At 48.0% G+C, this 7308-nt stretch overlaps 12 non-coding genes across 12 annotated transcripts; all 12 read right to left on the bottom strand.

Annotated features, from left to right (window-relative positions):
* Positions 1-221: 221 nt before the first annotated feature.
* Trnar-ccu lies at positions 222-294 on the bottom strand. The gene has a single exon. It is a non-coding gene; the product is annotated as a tRNA-Arg (tRNA).
* Positions 295-797: 503 nt separating this feature from the next.
* Trnar-ccu lies at positions 798-870 on the bottom strand. Its single transcript has one exon. It is a non-coding gene; the product is annotated as a tRNA-Arg (tRNA).
* A 503-nt stretch (positions 871-1373) lies between these two features.
* Positions 1374-1446, bottom strand: Trnar-ccu. Its single transcript has one exon. It is a non-coding gene; the product is annotated as a tRNA-Arg (tRNA).
* A 504-nt stretch (positions 1447-1950) lies between these two features.
* Positions 1951-2023, bottom strand: Trnar-ccu. The gene has a single exon. It is a non-coding gene; the product is annotated as a tRNA-Arg (tRNA).
* A 1080-nt stretch (positions 2024-3103) lies between these two features.
* Trnar-ccu lies at positions 3104-3176 on the bottom strand. The gene has a single exon. It is a non-coding gene; the product is annotated as a tRNA-Arg (tRNA).
* A 505-nt stretch (positions 3177-3681) lies between these two features.
* Trnar-ccu lies at positions 3682-3754 on the bottom strand. Its single transcript has one exon. It is a non-coding gene; the product is annotated as a tRNA-Arg (tRNA).
* A 503-nt stretch (positions 3755-4257) lies between these two features.
* On the bottom strand, positions 4258-4330 carry Trnar-ccu. Its single transcript has one exon. It is a non-coding gene; the product is annotated as a tRNA-Arg (tRNA).
* Positions 4331-4834: 504 nt separating this feature from the next.
* Trnar-ccu lies at positions 4835-4907 on the bottom strand. Its single transcript has one exon. It is a non-coding gene; the product is annotated as a tRNA-Arg (tRNA).
* A 504-nt stretch (positions 4908-5411) lies between these two features.
* Positions 5412-5484, bottom strand: Trnar-ccu. Its single transcript has one exon. It is a non-coding gene; the product is annotated as a tRNA-Arg (tRNA).
* A 503-nt stretch (positions 5485-5987) lies between these two features.
* Trnar-ccu lies at positions 5988-6060 on the bottom strand. Its single transcript has one exon. It is a non-coding gene; the product is annotated as a tRNA-Arg (tRNA).
* Positions 6061-6564: 504 nt separating this feature from the next.
* Trnar-ccu lies at positions 6565-6637 on the bottom strand. The gene has a single exon. It is a non-coding gene; the product is annotated as a tRNA-Arg (tRNA).
* A 503-nt stretch (positions 6638-7140) lies between these two features.
* Positions 7141-7213, bottom strand: Trnar-ccu. The gene has a single exon. It is a non-coding gene; the product is annotated as a tRNA-Arg (tRNA).
* Positions 7214-7308: the final 95 nt, after the last annotated feature.

Below are 7308 nucleotides of genomic sequence, written 5' to 3'. Positions count from 1 at the left end.
AAAATAGCGTTTCCTTTCACAGCGCCATCACGCTTTGAAACACTTCCGCTGCTAATAGGTCGATTGATAATGGCCGTCGTTTCGTTTTTGGTTGTCAGTAAGTGCGTATTTTCATATCGTCGTCATACCTGTGATACCTGTAAGCACTCAGAAACGCCAGCTTTCTCAACTATTACAGCTGTATGTGGTGAGAGTGATTTTGCCCCAGTGAGTAAAACGTGTACCTCTGGTGGGACTCGAACCCACAATCCCCGGTTTAGGAGACCGATGCCTTATCCATTAGGCCACAGAGGCTGACTGGCGCTAAAGCTGGCGGTGTGCTCGCTCAAATCAACACTTGCCAAGTGTACCCTTCCTGATGCGCTACTCTACGTCTGCAGAGAGTCAGGACGTCGCATGAGCCTTTCCTGTGTGCCTGTACATACTCAGACGTATCGAAGTCCAGGCACCTACTTTCTGCTGGCAATTCTTATACCTGCCGTCTTAGGCTATTCCCTCTCTGAACTGTAAGTCCTGCACACAAGACAGGTAAGTGACTATTCATATGGGTCATACTGTTTACCAACAAGCAATTTCAAAATAGCGTTTCCTTTCACAGCGCCATCACGCTTTGAAACACTTCCGCTGCTAATAGGTCGATTGATAATGGCCGTCGTTTCGTTTTTGGTTGTCAGTAAGTGCGTATTTTCATATCGTCGTCATACCTGTGATACCTGTAAGCACTCAGAAACGCCAGCTTTCTCAACTATTACAGCTGTATGTGGTGAGAGTGATTTTGCCCCAGTGAGTAAAACGTGTACCTCTGGTGGGACTCGAACCCACAATCCCCGGTTTAGGAGACCGATGCCTTATCCATTAGGCCACAGAGGCTGACTGGCGCTAAAGCTGGCGGTGTGCTCGCTCAAATCAACACTTGCCAAGTGTACCCTTCCTGATGCGCTACTCTACGTCTGCAGAGAGTCAGGACGTCGCATGAGCCTTTCCTGTGTGCCTGTACATACTCAGACGTATCGAAGTCCAGGCACCTACTTTCTGCTGGCAATTCTTATACCTGCCGTCTTAGGCTATTCCCTCTCTGAACTGTAAGTCCTGCACACAAGACAGGTAAGTGACTATTCATATGGGTCATACTGTTTACCAACAAGCAATTTCAAAATAGCGTTTCCTTTCACAGCGCCATCACGCTTTGAAACACTTCCGCTGCTAATAGGTCGATTGATAATGGCCGTCGTTTCGTTTTTGGTTGTCAGTAAGTGCGTATTTTCATATCGTCGTCATACCTGTGATACCTGTAAGCACTCAGAAACGCCAGCTTTCTCAACTATTACAGCTGTATGTGGTGAGAGTGATTTTGCCCCAGTGAGTAAAACGTGTACCTCTGGTGGGACTCGAACCCACAATCCCCGGTTTAGGAGACCGATGCCTTATCCATTAGGCCACAGAGGCTGACTGGCGCTAAAGCTGGCGGTGTGCTCGCTCAAATCAACACTTGCCAAGTGTACCCTTCCTGATGCGCTACTCTACGTCTGCAGAGAGTCAGGACGTCGCATGAGCCTTTCCTGTGTGCCTGTACATACTCAGACGTATCGAAGTCCAGGCACCTACTTTCTGCTGGCAATTCTTATACCTGCCGTCTTAGGCTATTCCCTCTCTGAACTGTAAGTCCTGCACACAAGACAGGTAAGTGACTATTCATATGGGTCATACTGTTTACCAACAAGCAATTTCAAAATAGCGTTTCCTTTCACAGCGCCATCACGCTTTGAAACACTTCCGCTGCTAATAGGTCGATTGATAATGGCCCGTCGTTTCGTTTTTGGTTGTCAGTAAGTGCGTATTTTCATATCGTCGTCATACCTGTGATACCTGTAAGCACTCAGAAACGCCAGCTTTCTCAACTATTACAGCTGTATGTGGTGAGAGTGATTTTGCCCCAGTGAGTAAAACGTGTACCTCTGGTGGGACTCGAACCCACAATCCCCGGTTTAGGAGACCGATGCCTTATCCATTAGGCCACAGAGGCTGACTGGCGCTAAAGCTGGCGGTGTGCTCGCTCAAATCAACACTTGCCAAGTGTACCCTTCCTGATGCGCTACTCTACGTCTGCAGAGAGTCAGGACGTCGCATGAGCCTTTCCTGTGTGCCTGTACATACTCAGACGTATCGAAGTCCAGGCACCTACTTTCTGCTGGCAATTCTTATACCTGCCGTCTTAGGCTATTCCCTCTCTGAACTGTAAGTCCTGCACACAAGACAGGTAAGTGACTATTCATATGGGTCATACTGTTTACCAACAAGCAATTTCAAAATAGCGTTTCCTTTCACAGCGCCATCACGCTTTGAAACACTTCCGCTGCTAATAGGTCGATTGATAATGGCCGTCGTTTCGTTTTTGGTTGTCAGTAAGTGCGTATTTTCATATCGTCGTCATACCTGTGATACCTGTAAGCACTCAGAAACGCCAGCTTTCTCAACTATTACAGCTGTATGTGGTGAGAGTGATTTTGCCCCAGTGAGTAAAACGTGTACCTCTGGTGTGGACTCGAACCCACAATCCCCGGTTTAGGAGACCGATGCCTTATCCATTAGGCCACAGAGGCTGACTGGCGCTAAAGCTGGCGGTGTGCTCGCTCAAATCAACACTTGCCAAGTGTACCCTTCCTGATGCGCTACTCTACGTCTGCAGAGAGTCAGGACGTCGCATGAGCCTTTCCTGTGTGCCTGTACATACTCAGACGTATCGAAGTCCAGGCACCTACTTTCTGCTGGCAATTCTTATACCTGCCGTCTTAGGCTATTCCCTCTCTGAACTGTAAGTCCTGCACACAAGACAGGTAAGTGACTATTCATATGGGTCATACTGTTTACCAACAAGCAATTTCAAAATAGCGTTTCCTTTCACAGCGCCATCACGCTTTGAAACACTTCCGCTGCTAATAGGTCGATTGATAATGGCCGTCGTTTCGTTTTTGGTTGTCAGTAAGTGCGTATTTTCATATCGTCGTCATACCTGTGATACCTGTAAGCACTCAGAAACGCCAGCTTTCTCAACTATTACAGCTGTATGTGGTGAGAGTGATTTTGCCCCAGTGAGTAAAACGTGTACCTCTGGTGGGACTCGAACCCACAATCCCCGGTTTAGGAGACCGATGCCTTATCCATTAGGCCACAGAGGCTGACTGGCGCTAAAGCTGGCGGAGTGTGCTCGCTCAAATCAACACTTGCCAAGTGTACCCTTCCTGATGCGCTACTCTACGTCTGCAGAGAGTCAGGACGTCGCATGAGCCTTTCCTGTGTGCCTGTACATACTCAGACGTATCGAAGTCCAGGCACCTACTTTCTGCTGGCAATTCTTATACCTGCCGTCTTAGGCTATTCCCTCTCTGAACTGTAAGTCCTGCACACAAGACAGGTAAGTGACTATTCATATGGGTCATACTGTTTACCAACAAGCAATTTCAAAATAGCGTTTCCTTTCACAGCGCCATCACGCTTTGAAACACTTCCGCTGCTAATAGGTCGATTGATAATGGCCGTCGTTTCGTTTTTGGTTGTCAGTAAGTGCGTATTTTCATATCGTCGTCATACCTGTGATACCTGTAAGCACTCAGAAACGCCAGCTTTCTCAACTATTACAGCTGTATGTGGTGAGAGTGATTTTGCCCCAGTGAGTAAAACGTGTACCTCTGGTGGGACTCGAACCCACAATCCCCGGTTTAGGAGACCGATGCCTTATCCATTAGGCCACAGAGGCTGACTGGCGCTAAAGCTGGCGGTGTGCTCGCTCAAATCAACACTTGCCAAGTGTACCCTTCCTGATGCGCTACTCTACGTCTGCAGAGAGTCAGGACGTCGCATGAGCCTTTCCTGTGTGCCTGTACATACTCAGACGTATCGAAGTCCAGGCACCTACTTTCTGCTGGCAATTCTTATACCTGCCGTCTTAGGCTATTCCCTCTCTGAACTGTAAGTCCTGCACACAAGACAGGTAAGTGACTATTCATATGGGTCATACTGTTTACCAACAAGCAATTTCAAAATAGCGTTTCCTTTCACAGCGCCATCACGCTTTGAAACACTTCCGCTGCTAATAGGTCGATTGATAATGGCCGTCGTTTCGTTTTTGGTTGTCAGTAAGTGCGTATTTTCATATCGTCGTCATACCTGTGATACCTGTAAGCACTCAGAAACGCCAGCTTTCTCAACTATTACAGCTGTATGTGGTGAGAGTGATTTTGCCCCAGTGAGTAAAACGTGTACCTCTGGTGGGACTCGAACCCACAATCCCCGGTTTAGGAGACCGATGCCTTATCCATTAGGCCACAGAGGCTGACTGGCGCTAAAGCTGGCGGTGTGCTCGCTCAAATCAACACTTGCCAAGTGTACCCTTCCTGATGCGCTACTCTACGTCTGCAGAGAGTCAGGACGTCGCATGAGCCTTTCCTGTGTGCCTGTACATACTCAGACGTATCGAAGTCCAGGCACCTACTTTCTGCTGGCAATTCTTATACCTGCCGTCTTAGGCTATTCCCTCTCTGAACTGTAAGTCCTGCACACAAGACAGGTAAGTGACTATTCATATGGGTCATACTGTTTACCAACAAGCAATTTCAAAATAGCGTTTCCTTTCACAGCGCCATCACGCTTTGAAACACTTCCGCTGCTAATAGGTCGATTGATAATGGCCGTCGTTTCGTTTTTGGTTGTCAGTAAGTGCGTATTTTTCATATCGTCGTCATACCTGTGATACCTGTAAGCACTCAGAAACGCCAGCTTTCTCAACTATTACAGCTGTATGTGGTGAGAGTGATTTTGCCCCAGTGAGTAAAACGTGTACCTCTGGTGGGACTCGAACCCACAATCCCCGGTTTAGGAGACCGATGCCTTATCCATTAGGCCACAGAGGCTGACTGGCGCTAAAGCTGGCGGTGTGCTCGCTCAAATCAACACTTGCCAAGTGTACCCTTCCTGATGCGCTACTCTACGTCTGCAGAGAGTCAGGACGTCGCATGAGCCTTTCCTGTGTGCCTGTACATACTCAGACGTATCGAAGTCCAGGCACCTACTTTCTGCTGGCAATTCTTATACCTGCCGTCTTAGGCTATTCCCTCTCTGAACTGTAAGTCCCTGCACACAAGACAGGTAAGTGACTATTCATATGGGTCATACTGTTTACCAACAAGCAATTTCAAAATAGCGTTTCCTTTCACAGCGCCATCACGCTTTGAAACACTTCCGCTGCTAATAGGTCGATTGATAATGGCCGTCGTTTCGTTTTTGGTTGTCAGTAAGTGCGTATTTTCATATCGTCGTCATACCTGTGATACCTGTAAGCACTCAGAAACGCCAGCTTTCTCAACTATTACAGCTGTATGTGGTGAGAGTGATTTTGCCCCAGTGAGTAAAACGTGTACCTCTGGTGGGACTCGAACCCACAATCCCCGGTTTAGGAGACCGATGCCTTATCCATTAGGCCACAGAGGCTGACTGGCGCTAAAGCTGGCGGTGTGCTCGCTCAAATCAACACTTGCCAAGTGTACCCTTCCTGATGCGCTACTCTACGTCTGCAGAGAGTCAGGACGTCGCATGAGCCTTTCCTGTGTGCCTGTACATACTCAGACGTATCGAAGTCCAGGCACCTACTTTCTGCTGGCAATTCTTATACCTGCCGTCTTAGGCTATTCCCTCTCTGAACTGTAAGTCCTGCACACAAGACAGGTAAGTGACTATTCATATGGGTCATACTGTTTACCAACAAGCAATTTCAAAATAGCGTTTCCTTTCACAGCGCCATCACGCTTTGAAACACTTCCGCTGCTAATAGGTCGATTGATAATGGCCGTCGTTTCGTTTTTGGTTGTCAGTAAGTGCGTATTTTCATATCGTCGTCATACCTGTGATACCTGTAAGCACTCAGAAACGCCAGCTTTCTCAACTATTACAGCTGTATGTGGTGAGAGTGATTTTGCCCCAGTGAGTAAAACGTGTACCTCTGGTGGGACTCGAACCCACAATCCCCGGTTTAGGAGACCGATGCCTTATCCATTAGGCCACAGAGGCTGACTGGCGCTAAAGCTGGCGGTGTGCTCGCTCAAATCAACACTTGCCAAGTGTACCCTTCCTGATGCGCTACTCTACGTCTGCAGAGAGTCAGGACGTCGCATGAGCCTTTCCTGTGTGCCTGTACATACTCAGACGTATCGAAGTCCAGGCACCTACTTTCTGCTGGGCAATTCTTATACCTGCCGTCTTAGGCTATTCCCTCTCTGAACTGTAAGTCCTGCACACAAGACAGGTAAGTGACTATTCATATGGGTCATACTGTTTACCAACAAGCAATTTCAAAATAGCGTTTCCTTTCACAGCGCCATCACGCTTTGAAACACTTCCGCTGCTAATAGGTCGATTGATAATGGCCGTCGTTTCGTTTTTGGTTGTCAGTAAGTGCGTATTTTCATATCGTCGTCATACCTGTGATACCTGTAAGCACTCAGAAACGCCAGCTTTCTCAACTATTACAGCTGTATGTGGTGAGAGTGATTTTGCCCCAGTGAGTAAAACGTGTACCTCTGGTGGGACTCGAACCCACAATCCCCGGTTTAGGAGACCGATGCCTTATCCATTAGGCCACAGAGGCTGACTGGCGCTAAAGCTGGCGGTGTGCTCGCTCAAATCAACACTTGCCAAGTGTACCCTTCCTGATGCGCTACTCTACGTCTGCAGAGAGTCAGGACGTCGCATGAGCCTTTCCTGTGTGCCTGTACATACTCAGACGTATCGAAGTCCAGGCACCTACTTTCTGCTGGCAATTCTTATACCTGCCGTCTTAGGCTATTCCCTCTCTGAACTGTAAGTCCTGCACACAAGACAGGTAAGTGACTATTCATATGGGTCATACTGTTTACCAACAAGCAATTTCAAAATAGCGTTTCCTTTCACAGCGCCATCACGCTTTGAAACACTTCCGCTGCTAATAGGTCGATTGATAATGGCCGTCGTTTCGTTTTTGGTTGTCAGTAAGTGCGTATTTTCATATCGTCGTCATACCTGTGATACCTGTAAGCACTCAGAAACGCCAGCTTTCTCAACTATTACAGCTGTATGTGGTGAGAGTGATTTTGCCCCAGTGAGTAAAACGTGTACCTCTGGTGGGACTCGAACCCACAATCCCCGGTTTAGGAGACCGATGCCTTATCCATTAGGCCACAGAGGCTGACTGGCGCTAAAGCTGGCGGTGTGCTCGCTCAAATCAACACTTGCCAAGTGTACCCTTCCTGATGCGCTACTCTACGTCTGCAGAGAGTCAGG

Source organism: Schistocerca piceifrons, unplaced genomic scaffold, assembly GCF_021461385.2.
Source record: "Schistocerca piceifrons isolate TAMUIC-IGC-003096 unplaced genomic scaffold, iqSchPice1.1 HiC_scaffold_70, whole genome shotgun sequence".
In the NCBI taxonomy this organism is placed as follows: domain Eukaryota; kingdom Metazoa; phylum Arthropoda; class Insecta; order Orthoptera; family Acrididae; genus Schistocerca; species Schistocerca piceifrons.
Note: the sequence above shows the minus strand (reverse complement) of the source record. Positions and strands in the feature narration are given on the sequence as shown.